Source organism: Furipterus horrens, unplaced genomic scaffold, assembly GCF_987537825.1.
Source record: "Furipterus horrens unplaced genomic scaffold, mFurHor1.1.pri manual_scaffold_6, whole genome shotgun sequence".
NCBI lineage: Eukaryota > Metazoa > Chordata > Mammalia > Chiroptera > Furipteridae > Furipterus > Furipterus horrens.
Genome location: NW_028327176.1, coordinates 60,157,538 through 60,176,706, shown reverse-complemented (window position 1 = coordinate 60,176,706; position 19,169 = coordinate 60,157,538).

Here is a 19,169-nt window from a genome sequence, read left to right as displayed (position 1 = left end):
TGTTAAAAGATAAACTCCATAAGCTCCCTTTCTTTTTGATCATGATAAATAAAAATTTACTGCAGACATACATCAAAATGCAGTTTTGATATTTTCAGCTTTTTCATTTCCCACTTTTTATATTTCTCAACTGGCTGCTGCTTCAACAAAACATCACTTTAATGTCAGGAGAAAACACAATTCTTTGGTGGAGTAAATGCTTTTTACCAAAGTAGGGTTACAGTGTTCATATGGAAAATAATGCAATAATTATTAAATAATATAAAAATAAACTCCGTGTTTCACTTGCTCACAATTGTCTATCTACTTTTGCCGCACCCATTACATATGTGTATATATGTGTATGTAAGCTGAACTATTTATTCACTGAATACATTATGCTTATTTTGTACTAGATATTAGGTTAATAATAAATGGAACATTTGCATTGTAAAATGTACATCCCACACTTATGGACCTCATAGTCCAGCAAAGGAAAGAGATGCAATGTGATAATTGTCTTAAAATATTTGTTTCTGCTTGATGTATAAACAGAGCTGTGGTTTTCCTGAAGTTGTGACTGATTCTCTCTGGAAAGTTAGAAACAGTTTCAGAAAGAGCGTGAATTTTAATATGATTCTTGAGGGGTGAGTGGAAAGATTTATTTTTCCAGTGGAAGAAGGGCAGCTGGAGTGTATCAGGTTAGCAATGCTTTCAAAGATGTGATGTTGTGGCAGGTAGTGAAGGGAAGTTCCATATTTCTGGGACACTTTATTCATAGTAAGGGATCAGGCAGGTTAGGCGAGAGAAACCAGGAAATACCTGCTGCTGAGAACCTTGAATTACAATAAGTAGGAATATTCTCATGTTAAGATGACCCCATCAGCAACTTGGGTGGTAGAATGGGGAGCTAGCAGGATGGGAATACCAGTTAGTCATTTCTTTGCGATGAATAAAGTGATGACAGTTTGAACAAAGACTATGGGATAGGATAAAGATAAGTCAGGCCTATCTTCCTTGAAGCTTATTGAAATCTTCCTGAGAATAAGCCAAATACATAATAAGAATGGACATGATGATGAGGATGAGTAGAGAATGACTGAGTGAGAAGTTGCACAGAGTTTTTCATGAAATTAGCTAACCAATGTAATTTCCAGAAAGCTGGGAACACAGTCCAGTTCATTTAAAATGAATATGTTAACGCTAAAGATATCAGGAGAAGGAAGATAACCTGGGCTACAGGGGCTGAAATCAAAGGTTAGTCTGCTTTCGACCATTTTTATGTTTCTGTCTTGCTCCCTGTTTGCAGGAAAGATGCAATATACATTCTTAAATAAGCCTTGGATGATTTGGCAGGTGAAACTTTGTTCTTAATAACGAGATAAAAAATCTGTCATTTGTAGAATTAAATAATTCTAATTCCTTATCAGGCAACTAAAATTGTTTTACATCCATTTCAGAAATGTAGTTTGCTGGTTTTTAATTTATTAATTTGTTAACAGATATTTATTGAGCACTTGTGATACATCAAGCACTGTCCATGACACTAAAGGTGCAAGAAAGATAAAAAACGACCCCTGTTCCCATGAAAGTTACAGTCCACTCGGGCATGATAGATATTGATTAAATAATCAAAATCCTAAGTAATTAATTAGATTGCAATTAAACCTCAAAAGGGATGGAACACATTTCTTTGAGTGCATATAACAAGCAGGCATGACCTAGACTGGGGGGTGTGACAAAGCTTTCCCAAGAAAGTAAGATTCGAGCTGTAATCTGCAGGATGGGTGTGGTGTAACAGGGTTCCAGAAAGGGCAACCTGTCCAGCTGTTTTGTGGCCAGAGGTTATGAAAGATTTTTATTGTAGCTTGGAGTGCAGAGTAGAAGAATGGAGCAGAGGGAGGCAGTATGTTGAAAAGATGCTGAAAGTCAACAAAGGGGCCCTGTGGGTACCTTGCTAAGATTTTGAATTATTTTATTATTATTCTAAGAGCACTCAGTTTTCATGCACTAATATGTTTCATGATTTTATTGTTGAAAATATACTAATAGCCCTGGCCCGTGTAGCTCTGTTTAATGGAGCTTCATCTTGTAACTGAAAGATTGTGATTGTGATTCCCAATCAGAGCACATACCTAGGTTGCAGGTTTGATCCTTGGTCTGGGTGCTTACAATCCCCTGTCTGGGCACATACAGGAGGCAACCAATCAATGCTTCTCTCTCTTATGCATCACTGTTTCTCTCTTTCCCTTCCTCTTGCCCTTCCTCTCTCTCTAAAAGTAGTGAAAACAATGTCCTTGGGTGATGAAAAAATAATAATAATACCGATAGCACATGACTAAGGGAAGTAATTATACCCATGAGGGAGGTGAAACTCCCACACTTACTACCAACCTCACACAATTGAGAAGAAAAGTCTCCACTCTGCTATGTTTCCAGTCTGAGAAGGGACATTTCCCACACTGACTAAGTTCACACACTGATGAGGAAAAAAGGCCAGGGTGGGGTAGGCGGTGAGAAGCTGGAAAAAAGGAAGGAAGAAAAGAAGGGAGAGAAGGAGGGGTGGAGGGAGGAGAAAAGGAAGGAAAAGAGGGAAGAAGATACCTCTGAAACTGATATAAATATTCCAAAATGACACTGTACACACATCATTCTATCCAGTTTTCCTGGTTATTATTCAAGTCCCTTGTGCAGGAAAATGTTTTGCCACCCTAAAATTTTCTCTTTTGGATATTGGCCTTAGATTGGTTATTTTTAAGAACCAAAGACTCAGGAAGAACTTAGGTTCCTCCCCCATTACCTGACTACAGGAATTTAGATAGAAGACCTGCCCCAGGAAGGGAGATATCATCGTTGATAACTACAGTTTAATATAAACTTGTCTGTCATAGATAGGGAGAAATCTATCTAGCAAGGCCTCATTGTTAGATGGCCCAGCAAACATTTCTTTCCCAAACCTTTGCTTTTCCATCTCCATGTGAATTGCCTGTCTGTCCTTTGAAATCCCAAACCGCAATCCCCACACCCCACTGCCCCTGCTCCCCAGCCCTTTCTCCCAAGCTCCAGATGACATATAAACCTCCACCAACTGCCCAATACATGTTATGCCACTCCCAAATGTACATCTGTAAAATTAACTTTGGACATTTTCTCCCATTAACCTGTCTCATGTTTAATTATTAGGCCAGCTAGAAGAACTTAGCAAGTTCTGTAGAACTTAGCTCCCACACACACCTGTTTGTTCTGTTAACAGAAAATTCAGTATTTCCTGAGAGCTGGATCAGGTTATGCTGCCAGCTGCTCTTCACTGCCACATGGTGTCACTGTTGACACTAGTCCTGCCCCACAGAGGGGAACACCTGAGTGTCCAGCAGGGAATGCCTGTGGGACAAATTTCTACAGAGTCAGCTGTGATTCTTGGAAGGAGAATCAAATTGCTGCTTCGGTCAAGGTTGACCAGTGGCTGCAGGAGGTCAAATACTGCCCTCAGAAGTGGTTTATTTGACAACACATTTCACAACAGACCTCTTGTCTGTGTTTGACAGCCCTCCTGATACAAACCTTTACATTGCCGGTCTGGTGGCACTCGCGCTTGCAATCCTGATCCTGGTGCTAGGTTAAATCAAAGAGGGACCCTGCTTTCACTCTCAGAGGCATCTGAACTTGGCTTTTGCAGGTGACGCACAATCACTTCTCAGGACTCTGTGTTGGACTTGGGCACCAACATTTACTCTTCCCTGAGATACATGCCAGGGGCCGGGCAGATTTACCATTCAATCTCTTGACATAGAAAAAGCCTGATTGAATCCTGTTTTGAACAACAGCCTATAACTCTGACACTTCTAAGGGTGGTGATCTTCAGTGACCACACATATTTGGTGTGGCAGATGGTGTGCTCACATTCAAAGAGCCAAATCAAAGTGAATTTCCCGACATCTCTTCTCACTGGAGAAGACTATCTCTAAATGGTTTGCTTGCAATCCATAGAGTTAAACACCATTAGCTCCCATACCAATTCCTAGAGTGACATATTAGATCTAATAAAACTGTCGTCAGATTTATTGTTTTGTGGACTAGTGAGTCTTTGGTGCTGAGGACAAGATAGAGTTGTCAAATGCCAGGTCGGCACATTAAAAAGCATCTACTATCACCATCATTTTGTTAGAATGATTATAAGTACTTATGCAATGAATAGCCACATAACAAATGGTTATGTACATCCTTAAGGTAAATAGCTACAATTAGAATTTTATTTTATTATTGCTGTTGTGAATGAACTATTTTATGTTGTAACTTAGTGCTATAATGGTATTATATAGTTATTGTTTTTTCCCCTTTATAATCGGTTGCCTTTTAAACAATTATTAAAAATGGCTTTTGAGCTCCTTTTGCTTGTTGAGCTAGAAGTCACCACTGAGTTTTCAAAGTCACCCAGGCAACTTGAAACAGCATTTTGAGAAGAATGGGTCTGATGTCATTATTTGCTTTCTTTTTAGAGTCACTTATATACTATCCCTTCATGTTGAAGAAGCTGAACAATGATGTGCAAAGTTAGGCAAAGATAAATGAATAGCTATTCTTCTTTCCACCAGCTCTCAGATGAGACTTCCAATTACTTTGTCAAATGGCTAAACTTTTCATGAACATCATGCTAGGATATCATCTATTTGTTTTCCTTAGAGTGAACACTTTTTCTCAGTCTTCCAGGGTCTATGAGGAGGAAATTTTTCTAAATATTCTCACCAGCCTTTAACTTTTTCTAAAAATATAAATAAATTATAAGTTAGAGAATGTGGAATATTCACCGTACTCATTGTAGACTCTTTCCCACTCTCCCTCCTTCTCCATCATCCATTTCTTCTCTCTGGGGTCGGCTGCTCATGGTGTGTAACCCTCTGGTCTGTTTCATGGTCTATGATTTTTTTTGCCTATGATTTTTACTGGGACCTGTCCAAGGTCCCTGGTTTTCCAGAGCTGCTTGTGAGTTGGTAGAAAGGTCTAATTCTGGGGTGAGAGTAGTAGAATTTCCATCATTGCTGGACCACAAATCCACATTTTTAAACACTTCTATTGGCCATAAACCTGAATTAATTGCAAACTCAATTAGTTACAAACTTACTTGGGGTATGAAAAGAATCTTAATTCTGTTCCCCTTTAACAAATAATTCATATATTCAAAATATATACATTTGGATATATATATATATATCAAGCCACTTTTGAGAATTGTGTGCTAGATTTGGGAGGAGGATTGAGTAAGAGTGGATTTGCAGAATAGGCAGTATCAATGCACATGTACGAAGACAAATCAAACATGCTTGTAGAAGGGAGAGAATCTCTCTAACAGAACAAGTGGTGTCTCAAAAACAGGAAAGTAGGCAAGAGTGCTTATAGGATTTTGGCTGCCACGGCTGGATTATTTTAAATCAAATCAAGCATGGCAGAGAACTGACATAGCTGGGCGATATGTGATATTAAAACTATTTGACATGTAAGATTTGCATGTCTAGGAACTTAGAAAAGAAACAAAATAGCTAAAAGACAAAAAAAAAAAAAAAAAAAGACTGTAGTCTGAAAACCTGGACAGTTTATAATAACATTTTAAAACAAAGAAAACTTTAAAATGACAGAACAAATAAAAAGCCTGATTTTAGTGGTCAATAGAGATTTTAGCTGTTTACTAGCATCTCAACCAAATGGGTGTCTCTATATTTGTCTAGGGGTTTATTGTCCCCTGTGGATTCATTTGCCCTGTGTGCTTTTACCCACATCAGTCTTTAAACTTGCAGATACTTTATATTATCTACAAGGTGACTCTTATAATTTATGGACATTTCCAAAGTTGCAACTAAAAACAGTGCTTACAGTTGCAAATACATCTTGTTCCAAAATATTTCAGAGGCAGTATTCAAAAAGACCACAAGATGGGGGTATTCCTGCATACAAGCAAATAGTACTTAAAGCAGCGTAAGTCTTACTTTGACCAATAAGGTAAGTCTTAAGCCACGTGTGGCTAACTTAAAATTAGCTAAAATGAAAAATCCAGCTCCTAAATTGCACTAACCACATATCAAAAATTCAATAGTCATATGTAGCTAGTAGCTAGTCTACTGAACAGTGCAAAATAAAATATTTTTATTCTCACAAAATTTTCTAGTGACATTTTTTTGAGAGAGAGAAAAGGAAATGGAGGGAGAAAGAGAGGAAGAGAAGGATGAGAGATCATTGACATAAGAGAGAAAAAAACATCCACCGGTTGCCTCTCAGAAGTGCCCTGACTGGGGACAGAACCCACAACCTAGGCATATGCCCGGACTGGAAATCAAATCGGTGACTTTTCTCTTTCTGGGACTACTCCCAATCAGTTCAGCCACAGCAGTCAGGGCTTTTCTAGTAATTTTAAAATTAGTTTTTCTTTAATTAAAAAAATAGAGAAAGCTTTAGAAAGTACTGATTTTTTTTTATTATAACATTAAGCAGGTGGGAAAATTTTCAATGTTCAGCAATAGAATTTTGGTTATTTGAATTGTGATATAAAAATATGCTGAAATGTTTCTAGCCATTAAAAATAGTATTTTCTTATAATGTGGGGGAATGTTTATGGCATAATTTTAAGGACAAAATGAGGAAGCAAAAAGTATGTGTACATATGTATTTTTATAAATATATGTATATACAGATATGAACATATGAACAAATTTGACAATTTTATACTGTATATACTTACACATAAAAAAACAAAGAGAGAAATAAAGAAAAAAATTATAATATTATCAGTTAACTGTGGGATTTGAAATTATGAAGGATTTTATGTTCTTCTTTCAATATTCCTTTATCTTCCATCTTTTTCCAAGATCAGGAAAAAAAAAGTCAATGAAGGAAACAGTAAAAATAACGTAGAAGTTTTTGAACTGCTGCAAAAGCCAAAAAAAAATTGAGCAGGAAGATTCAGTTATTCACTTTCTTAAAAACTTCAAAGTTACTTTCAACTCATACAAAAGTTTGTATCTGCATGTAAACACTCATCTGCTTATGCCATCTGCATAATTCTTGTCACCAAGGCAGTTTTCAAGATCTGTCATTTGAACCATGTTGAGCAGGCCTATGAGAGCAGCTGAGTGGGTCTCTGGAGTCTCTCTGTAGGTGCACCTGTTTAAATTTGTAACATTCATTCACTTATTTTGAAGCAGATCTCTACATTTTCCATGATGGTCAAATGTTCTGAATGAGAGTCTCTTCTGTGCCTCTATTACTAGTCCTTAACTGTAAAAATTCTTTTCTCTACTGGTGCTTTCAGAAATTGGTTGAAATTCTGAAGATTCCAGTATGTGCCTTATTAAAGGAAGTTCAGACTCTCTTGGACACACTTGCCTCTGTCCCTGTACTTCCTGCCTTCAGGCAGGAGGAGGAAAGCCCTAGACAGGAGAGGCAGCTTGCTCTGGCAGAGCTGGCTTGGCTGCATTTGGAGCCTTATCAACTTCAGGCCTCATGTCTTAATTCTGCAGCTTCAGTTTTCTGGCTTGTGAAACAGTAAGTACAGGGGAAACTGTTGCGGGATTACAGCGTATGTAAAGTACCTGAATTATGGAAGAACATTGGAGCTTGTTTGCTTTTTTTTTTTTTTAGTTGTTATTATGCTGATGTTTATTTCATCAACAAATAACCCCCTTTTTCTCCTTTCATCAAATGTTTTGCGCATGTGTGAGACTTTATGTTATCTGGTTAGGTGTTGGTCTGCTTTTAATAACTATGTAGCTGCAGGTGACAGAGGCTTTGATTTCCCCTGAAGTCTCTGCTTTTGCTTTTCCTGTTGTCTTCAGGTCACCCTAAATCTCCTTCTCAAATGAAATGTGTCAGGTGGCACAGTTAGTTGGAATGCACTTGTAGTTCAGAGTGTGGAGAGTTTCACACCCAGGGGCCATGGTAAGATACTGGGAGGAGGGGGCAATGAATGGATTTCTTTACTAAAATGAGAGGAGAGACTGAAAAAGGTGAGAAAAAAATCACTGATGCCTCCTTAGGCATACCACATTTGAAAAGAGTACCTAAAATAAATGGAGAAATGAAATTAATTTTCTCAAATACTTTATATACGCTTATATACCCTTCAAAAGTCTTTACATTCTCTCGGTTTTGAAATTGTTCTTAATAATGTTACATTAGGGAAATTCTGGGTGGATAACAGTGAGGAGAAAATAAAGAGACTGAGGAGAGAAAGCCATTGATGCCTCATTCTCCCTCCTATGCAGCTGGGACTCTCAGTGGGGAAAGGGAGGACATACAGACACTGGGGTGAGCATTGAAGGGCAGAGAACTCGGGGGCAAGAGGCTGTTCCCTGGGAATACCTGTGGCAGACTGGGAGCCTAGGAGAGATGCTGCGTCTTATCACTTTCTCTGGGTGGTTAGAGCTCGACAGGTAAAGTTGCTGTAGGGTTCCAGGCATGGGACCAGGCTTGCCACTCTGTGAGAGACAAAGAGGGGATGTGGATACAAAGACCCATAAAAACAAAAGCACCCTCCTTGCGTCCTGAGGCAGAGTTGCCTCCAACGCCCTAGGCTCCGTTGGAAACTTCTCTGTCCAGCAGAAGTTTCACGACCACAGTGGAACAAATCTATCCAGGACACTATATTATGTCTGGGGGATAGGGAGGTGGCTACCCTCTCTAGTGGAGAATAGCAGCCAGACCTCCATTCCTTATGCTTTTTATTGAGAAAGATACACATGGGAGATACAAGGTCAAAATTCATAAATTATCAATAGCTTTCAGGTGCCTGGATTACAATTGACAATAACAGATTACAAGTTCCAGTACAGTGGGTACAATGACTAGCCTGTGCCAGGGTCTATTAAACATCTTGACCCCACACTGGTATTAGGTGCAAGGTTTCATATATTCCTTGCTAGAGATTGTTTATACTTAATTAAGAGATAAAGAAAAGCAGAGCAAGTCCTGAAGCATAATAAGCACTCTTTAAATCCAATTCCCATGGAAACCCTCTCAGTGTTTTTTTGGTATGTCTCCCATGCAGTCTTTTGTTGAGACTTAAAGACAAAGTGGGGGGGGGGCGGCGCTAGGGGTGGGGAGCAAGTCAGGCTCAGGCTGGGACTACAATTTCCTAAACCACAAGGAGCGGTTCCCCACAGCGTCCAACCTAAAAGGGACTTAGTTCATTGGAAGACAAGATTCAGTTTATGAGGCTGAACCAAGGTGACTAAATTGGGCTGAATATTTTCCTCTGCACCTCTCCCATTTATCCTGTGCTGGGGGCACTCATGAGAAAGATCTGATCAGTTCATTTAAAAACAACTAAACTCTATTTCCTCTGCACATTTAATGTACTGAGTACATTTCTGACTTTAATTCATACTTATCCTTTATTTATACAAATCTAAAACTTGTCTAATTTTTCTTTTTTAAAGCTTTTTCCCCTCAAATTACTGGCTTTTTAGTAAGAAAGATCTATCATATATAAATGCTTTTTAGTATCTAATATGTGTACAACACTGTGCTTGATACTGAAAAATACTGACCTGAATCCCTAGTATGGAGTGTAAACCTAACAGGACTTCTGCTAAATAAGAAGAATTCTAGAAGAGAAAAAAAGGCACTTTAACTCTGCAATCCCAAATTGGGCACCTAGCATATGTCATTTGGTAAAAGCAGCTGATGGGCTAATTCCTATTGTCAGTCTCCCTGACCTTAGCATGCACACACATTCACGCACACACAAACACCCATGAAAATCTGTTGATTAGGCAAAAGAGGGATTCTTAACTTACTGCAGCAAGGGAGAGCATCTCTCTAACAGGACCAGCAGTGTCTCAAAAGAAGGAATGTAGGCAAGGGTACTTATAAGATTTTGGGGGCCTCAGCTGGATTATTTTAAATCAAGTCTAGCATGGCAGAGAACTGACATAGCTGGGCAATATGTGATATTAAAATTCTATTTTACAAGTCAGAATTTCCATGTCTAGTAACTTAGAAAAGAAACAGAATAGCTTAAAGACAACAGAAAACTAAAATCTGACAACCCAGAAGGGTTTTGCCAAATGTCTATAATATAGATGGCACCATATGTAGACAATTCATGTTTTCCATTGAAACATAATTTTTTCTACATTGGTTTCCTTTGACAGTATTTATTGTTAGTTCACATCTAATTGAGTTTATTATCTTCCTTGCTTCTCTATCATGTCTACATGAGCTTCATTATTAAAGGTATTGACAAGAGTGGATCCACTCTTTCTATTACATATCTCTGATCTACCCATCTAGTCTCTTCTGTCAAAAAAGGAAACAAGATTAGTATAAGGTCACTCGTTCCTGATAAGTCCATATTTCCACTCTTCTGCATTTACAAATTAAACGTTAAATAATTTATTGTCATAGTTCAGGTTTCAATGGCAAATCATGGCAGCTCACAGTCATACTGAGAAGGAGAAATGAGAGGGCTTCAGACTGGGACCAGATAACACCCACTAACAGAAAGAGCCTAAAAGAGGAAGATGTGTGACTTGACTGACAGCCAGGATTCAGCTGGAAGAGTAAATGAAGTATCCATGGGAAACATTAGTTATGCCAATCTCACCCCAAATCACACAGTTAGGTAACCACAGAGCATGGTATTCAAATGCTGGCCTAATTCCAAGTACATGGGCTTTCCCTTTTATCTCTTGCATTCTTTTTCCTCTCCTGTATTTCAAACCCGATATTCTTCATACTAACAGAAATATAAGTTTGGAGGGTTATTGTGATCCCGGATGCGGAGATAATTCCAGCAAGCAGAATGAAAAAGACGATCAGGGGGCTGCAGCACGCTCTGGCAGTCAGCAAAGAGTGAGCAGCCTCACCGTCCTTTTATTAGGATTTCAAAAGTTACAAAAAATAGAACAGAGGGAGGAGGGTGAGCTTTACAGCCAGCAGTGAAAGAATTTTTACAATGTATCATTAACATGTAAAACACAGCCAGGATAACTTATGGTTTAGATAGCACCTCTCAAGGATACAAAGCAGACCCACTAATCCTCAAGGCCGGCTCCAATTAAGACTTTATCTACAAGGAGGCAGATGGAGTACGGCTCCAATTAAGACTTTATCTACAAGGAGGCAGATGGAGTACTTTGTTCTCAGGATTCCATGACCCAGTGGCCTGAACAGCCTAAAGCCGAAGGCAGAGACAAGACCAGCTCATCTCCTGAGCCACAGGACACCCAGAGACCTGAGTTCCTGAAACATAGGTTTAGCTGAAAGATTTTTCTTTCTTGATTAAAAGTCTACTTGAGCAAACATATCCTTTCCCATCTAGGTAAGATGTATTTCATTCCCAGCTATGAGACTATTCTTTAATAATCTTGGAATTTGTTTAAAAAAATCCAAGTATCATTTATTTACATCAGTTGTGGAGCCAGTCTATGTACCATCCATAAAAGACAAAATTCACCAGATAATTAAAGAGATGATTTTATTCAAGCTATTGCAATAGGAGGAATATTCATTAATGATAAACATTTTAATTAAAGAGAAGGAGCCTGAAGATTTACCAAGACAGGTAGACAAGGGAGTCATTCATGTCATCCACAAGCTATGGGAATCGGGAGGGAGAATGGAGACTGGTCCTTATCCAGAACTTGTGAGGGCAGGCTGGTCCTTTATGGTCAGCCATTTCCCAGAATCACTCTCTCTGTGTTCACAAGGCTCAGGTAAAGTCTAATATCTTTACCACTCAAACCTCTTTCTCTATCCCAAGTTCCAATAGAAAACCTCCCAAAGCACTGCAGTTCTTTTGTGTCCTACTGGAGATGCCATGGTCCTTCCCAACTTCCTCTGATGATCTCATTCATTCTCAGTGTGTCATCAGAAGTGGACAATGGCCAGCACATTTGACAAACAACAAGAAGTTTTCTGTCACAGACTAGATGCACCTCCTCGTTGGCCATACCAGGTCTGCCTTCATGGAGCCCCTTCTCTAGGAATGATTCATCAAGAAGATATAACACTGATAAACATATATGCACCCAACATTGGAGCACCCAAATACATAAAGCAAATACTAGAAGACCACAAGAAGGATATTAACAACAACACACTCATAGTAGGGGACTTCAACACTCCATTATCAACAATAGACAGATCATCCAAGCAAAAAAAATCAAAGATATACAGGCATTGAACAACACACTAAACCACATGGACTTAACTGATATATATAGAACTTTTCACCCCAAAGAAGCAAAATATACATTCTTTTCAAAGGCACATGGGACATTTTCAAAGATAGACCACATGATAGGACACAAAATAAGCCTCAACAAATTCAAGAAAATTGAAATCATATCAAGCATCTTTTCAGACCACAATGCCTTGAAACTAAAAATCAACCTCAGGGAAAAAAATCAAAGACACCCAAACTCATGGAGAATGAATAACACGCTATTAAATAATGAATGGGTTAACAATGACATCAAAGAGGAAATCAAGAAATTTCTAGAAACTAATGACAATGAACACACAACAGCCCAAAACCTATGGGACACAGCAAAAGCAGTCCTAAGAGGGAAGTTCATAGCAATACAGGCATATCTGAAAAGACTAGAAGAATCTCAAATAAAAAATCTAACCCTAAAGCTACAAGAACTAGAACAAGAACAACAACAAAACAAATCCTAGGGCAAAAAGAAGAAAGGAATGTTCCAGCTTAATGCAAAATTTGATGCAGATTCGTTGTTCTACTCACTTAGTCATTTTGAATGTAATGGCCACACAGTACACGTGCTCACGCAAGAGCATCTACCTCTCCCCACTGACTAGTGCAGTAAAGTTGTCATTGTTCAAGCTTGCACATTCCTATCCACTCTTCTTGGCTGCCAGGTTACAAAGGTGTCACTAAAACCATTCTCGTTATATTAACAATGATTGGACATTTTCCAGATTTCCTAGATCGACTATATGTATATATGTCTGTGTATGTGTATGTATAGATACAGAGAGATGAGAGAGAGAAGAGGCTGTGTTTCCTTCTTTGCCAAAAAGCAGCTGGTTAAGTTTTGTGGGTCTATTTTTGGTTTTCTTTTCTGTTCTGTTGATCTGTGTGTGTCTGTCTCTCTGCCAATATTATATAAGTTGATTATTTTGGCTTTATAATTAGTTTTGGTGCTGGGAAGATTATTCCTCCCATTTATTCTTTCCACACAAATTTTAGAAATATGTTGCCTATATCTACAAAAAATATTTGCTGTGATTTGTTAAGAATTGTGTGTGGGTTTTTTCTTTTTTTCTGACACCAGATATGTCATTCTAAGAACAACCCATTCTACAATATCTGACACCAACTGGTGTCCTACAATTCCATTTGATTCTGACACTAACTACTAGAGTTAATGAAGACCCCACAGGTTAAGGGCTCACTCAATCCCATAACCACCCCACCACCACCACCACCACTTAAGACACCTGCTTAAATGGAGTGTCCAGGCTCCTCACCTATCTGCTCAGCTAATTACAAATTCAGGGGTTCCCATGTCCTCCCCCTCTCAAGTTTGATAATTGGCTAGACCAACTCACAGAACTCAGGAAAGCACTTATGTTACAGTTTTATTATAAATGATGCAACTCAGGAACAGCCAAGTGGAAGAGATACAAGGGGCCAGGAATGGGGGAAGGGGTCAGATCTGCCATGCTCTCTCCCACTGCACCACCCTCCCAGCACTGGAGGTGTTCACCAACCCAGAATCTTCTCAAACCCTATTGTTCAGAGTTTTATATGGAGTTTCATTACATATGCATTATTGTTTAAATTATTGGCCATTAGTGATTAAACTCAATACCACTCCCCTGAGATTGGGAGTGGGATGGAGTGTCCTAATCCTCTACTCGCTGGTGAGTTTTTCTGATGACCAACCCCATCCTGAAGCCATCCAGCAACCCCCCACCTCCGCCAAGGCACCTCATCAGCATATTTTCATGTGGCTTCTGTAGGGGCTCATTATGAATAAGAAAAGATGATCCCAATCACTTAGGAAATTCCAAGGTTTTTTAGGAGCACTGTGCCAGGAACTGCGGACAAAATGCAAATATATATCTTTTTATTATGCCACAATCTGTATATATCACTTTGAGGAGAATTGATTACTCAACTGTATTGAGTTTTCCAAATTCTGAACACAGTATGTCTCTTCATTTATTTAGATCTTCTTTCATTTATTCTATCAGAGCTTTGAAGTTTTCAGGATGAGTTCTGTATGTGCTTTGTTAAATTTATATCTAAGAATTTCATTTGTAAATGATCGTGAATGGTATTGTTTTCAGTCTTGATATCTGTGTGTTCATTGCTCAGTATAGAGAACTAAAATCTTTTTGTATGTTTATTTTCTATCCCATGACCTTGATGAAAATACTTTTAAGTTCTAAGGAACATTTTTTTTGTTGATCCCATGGGCTTTTCTTTGTAGACAATCATATCTGCAAATAGTGACTTTTGTTTTTTCCTTTCTGATTATTTTCTTTGATGCTTTTTATTTTGTTTTCTTGTTTTACTGCTTTGGCTAGAACTTTCAGCACTATGTTGACTAAGAGAGGGGAAAGCAGAGATCCCCACCTCGTTCTTAATCAAAGGAGAGCAATACCCAGTTTTTTTTTATTATAACATATGATGAGCGCTGTTGGTTTTTTGTAGGTACAGTATTGCCTCTCTTATCACGGGTATTACATTCTAGACACCCCCACTATAGGTGAAAATCCACAAAGTAGGAACCTTACATTTATTTTAGTATTTATATATATTTTAAGTCTTTATAAACCTTTCCCACACACTTATAAACCATTCCCAGTCCCTTATTAACCTTTCTCACTTCCTTATTTACCTTTTCCACACTTTCATAAACAGTTATGTTCTTAAACATATTCTACACTCTTAAACCTATGTAACTTTAACAACATATGTATACAGTACCACAAAATCCTGCGATATAGTGAAAAAATCAGTGATAAATAATTAAATGTAATATTTTTAAAAATCCCATGATACTGTGAGGCCACGATAAGTGAACCATGATATAGAGAGGGACTACTGTATACTTTATCAACTTGAGGAAGTTCCCTTCTCTTCCTATTTTTCTTAGAAGTTTTTTTTTTTTATAAAATATGAAAGGTATTGAATGGTTGTTGAATTTTGTTTTATGGCTGATATGATCATATGATTTTTCTTCTTTAGCCTGCTAATACGGTTGACGACGTCGATCGATTTTTATCTACTGAACCAACTTTCTATTCATGGGATAAATTCTATTTAGTCTTTTTATACATGGCCGAATTCTGTTTTCTGATGTTTTCTTAAGGATTTTTTGCATCTATAATGGTAGAGAGATGTTGATCTGTAGGTTTCTTTTTCTGTACTGTGATTGTATAGTTTTGGTATCAGGCCAAACTATCTTTATAAAATATATTGGGAAAGCCCTCTCCTCTTCTAGTTTCTGTTAGAGATTACATGGAATTTGTGTGAATTCTTCTTATGGTGTAATTTCCAGTGAAACCAATTTGTCCTGTAAATTTGTTTTGGGTAGTTCTTTCATTTATAAATTCAGTTTCCTCAGTAGTTACTGGGGTATTCAAATGACCTATTTTATATTAGGTGTGTTATGATAGTTTGTGCTTTTTGAGGAATTAGTGCATTTCCTCTTTGTTGTCAAGTTTCTGTTTTGAATTGTTCATAGTATCATAGTATTTAATTATAATTTTTTTGATGTCTACAGAGTCTATAGTGATATTTCCTATTTCACTCCCAGTATTAGTAAGTTGTGACTATTTTTTGTTTCTTTCTCAGTCTTGCTAGGGATTTGTTGATTTTATTGATCTTTTCAAACAATCAGCTCTTTATTTCACTGAGTTTCTCTATTGCTTTTCTTAAAATTTTATTTCTTATATTTTTATTTGTCTTATTTTTGTTTATTTTCTTTTTTCCCTCATGTTCTGAGCTTAGATTAATGAATAAAATTTCTTCTCAGCTCTCTCTTAATTGTGTCCCACAGATTTGAAATGTTGCCTCTTCATTTTCATTCAGTTCAATGTATTTTTAAATTTTTCTTGTGCTTTCCGCTTTGAGCCATAGGTTACTTAGAAGTTTAGTTTGCAGGGATTTGGAGAATCTTCTGTTACTTTTCTGTTATTAATTTCTGATTATTTTCATTGTGGTCAGGGAACACAGATTACATTATTTCAATTATTTAAATTCACTGAGATATACTTTATGTCCCAGGGAGTGGTTTATCTTGATTTATGTCCCATTGTCATTTAGAAAGAATGTGTATTTTGCTGTTGTTGGCTTGAATGTTGTATAAATGGAGAGTAGCTTTTTCTCTTTTTATTAAATTTACTCAGGTGAATTTGGTTAATAGGATTATACAGGTTTCAAGTGAACATTTCTGTGATACATGATCATATCCCATTGTGCCCATCACCTAAAGTAAAATCATCTTTCATCACCATATATTTGACCCCCTTTACCCTTTATTACTCCCCCACCCCCTTTACCTCTGGTTACCGACATACTGTTGTCTGTGTCTGAGTTCTTGGGTTTTTGTTTGTTTGTTTGTTCATTTGTTGCTTTCAGTTTTATCTCCCACATATGAGTGAAATCATATGGTCCTTAACTTTTTCCGACACATTTTGCTTAGCATGATATTCCCAGGGTCCTTCCATGTTGTCACAAATGGCAGTATTTCATCCTTTTTTGTGGGTGAGTAGTATTTTATTATATATATGTATATATGTAACACATCTTCTTTATCCAGTCATCTATTGAAAGCCACTTGGTGGTTTCCATGTCTTGGCCACTGTGAATACTGCTGCAGTGAACATGGTAGTTCACTTATCTTTGTGAGTAAATGTTTTCAAATTTTTTTGTATGATACCTGCAAGAGGGTTTGGTTTGCTGGATCATATGGTAACTCTATCCTTAATTTTTTGAGGACCTTCCATACTGTTTTTTCCATAATGGCCAGTTTACATTCCCACCAGCAGTGAATGAGAGTTCTTTTTTCTCCACAACCTCTCCAACACTCGCGAATACTTGTCTTCTTGATAACAGCCATCTAACAGGTGTGAGGTGGTATCTCATTGTAGTTTTGATTTACATTTTTCTAATAACTAGTGAAGTTGAGCATCTTTTCATATAGCTGTTGGCCATTTGTATATCCTCTTGGGAGAAGAGTCTATTCAGGTCCTCTGCCCACTTTTAAGAAGTTGGATTGTTTGTTTAGTGTTGAGTTGTGTGAGTTCTTTATATATTTTTGGAGTTAACTCTTTCTTGGAGCGGTTGTTTGTAAATATCTATACCCATTGGTTTGGTTGCCTTTTTTTTTTTGTAGTTTCATTTGCTGTGTAGAAGCTTTTTAGTCCTATTCATTTATCCCTGCTTGTTTTATCTTTGTTTGCCTTTGTAATCAAATTCATAAAACCTTGTTTAAGACGAAGGTCCATAAGTTTAGTATCTATGTTTTCTTTTATGTAACTTACTATTTCAGATCTCTCTTTAGGTCTTTGATCCATTTTGAGTTGATTTTTGTATATGGCGACAAACTGTAGTGTTGTTTCATTCTTTTGCATGGGACTTTCCAATTTTCCCAGCACCATTTATTGAAGAGGCTTTCTTTTCACCATTGTGTGTTTCTGGCTCTTCTGTCAAACATTATTTGCCCATATACATGTGGACTTATTTCTGGACTCTCAATTCTGTTCCATTGGTCTGTGTGTTTTTCTGCCAACACCATGTTGCTCGCTGGTCTGTGTGTCTGTTTTTCTGCCAGCACCATGCTGTTTTTATTACCACTGCTTTGTGGTATAATTTGAAGTCAGGGAGCATGATGGACCCAGCTTCATTTTTTTCTCAGGATTATTTTGGCTCTTTGGGGTCTTTTGTCATTCCATACAAATTGATGATTTTTTAAGTTATTTTTTCTTTAAAAATTGTCCTTTGGATTTTGATGGGGATTGCATTAAATCTATATACTGCTTTGGGTAATATGAAGATTTTAACTATGTTGATTCTTCTAATCTGTGAACATTCAATATCTTTCCATTTCATTGTGTCTTTTTCAATCTCTTTTACCAGAGCTTTGTAGTTTTCGGCATATAGGTCCTTCCCATTCTTTTAAGTTTATTCCTCAGTATTTTATTCTTTTTGTTGTAAATGCAAAAGGAACTGTTTTTTTTCATTTTTTATTTCTTTTACTGAGATTTCATTTGGAATGCAGTGTATTTTTTGTACGTTGATTTTGTAGCCTGCAACTTGACAATATGTATTGTTTTTAATAGCTTTTTGGTGGAATCTTTAGGGTTGTCTATATAAAGAATTATGCCATCTGCAAAAAGTGACACTTTTATTTCTTCACTCTCAGTTTGGATGCAGGTATTTCTTTCTCTTGTTCAGTTGTTCTGGATAGGATTTTCAGTACTATGTTGAATAAGGGTGGTGAGAGTGGACATCCTTGTCTTGTTCCTGATCTGGGAAAGCTTCCAGTTTTTCACCATTGAGTGTGATATTCACTGAGGGTTTTGCTTGGCATTGTTGTCAATTCTGCGTCCTTATTTTCTGCCTAGTTCTTTGATCATGTGTTGAGAGAGAGCTGTTGACATCTCCAACTATAATTGTTGACTTATTTCTCCTTTCAATTCTATCAGTTTTAGCTTCACATATTTTGCATCTCCTTGCTTTGGTGCATATATTCTTCCCTCTGTATTCATGGGGAATTGGTTTGAGGACTGCCCCCACTTAGGATACTAAAATGCATGGATGCTCAAGTTCTTTATATGCCTATAATCTTTGAACATCATCCTGCATACTTTAAGTCATTTCCAAATTACCTACTATACCTAATACAATACAAATGCTATGCAAATACTTCTTATGCTATATTGTTTAGGGAAAAGGATAAAGAAATTTTGTACATATTCAGTACAGATGCAACCATCACTACATAGTATGTGTGAGCAGCAAGGGACCTTTTTTCCCCCCTGAATATTTTTGATCTGCCATTGGTTGAATCCATGAACACAGAACCCACAGATACAGAGGGCTGGATATATTAATTTAGATCAGCTCTTTCTTACTGGTAGAGTGACTCTTATCATTATGTAATGTGCTTTTCTGCCTCTGGTGATTTTCTTTGCTTTGAAATCCACTTTTTCTGATATTA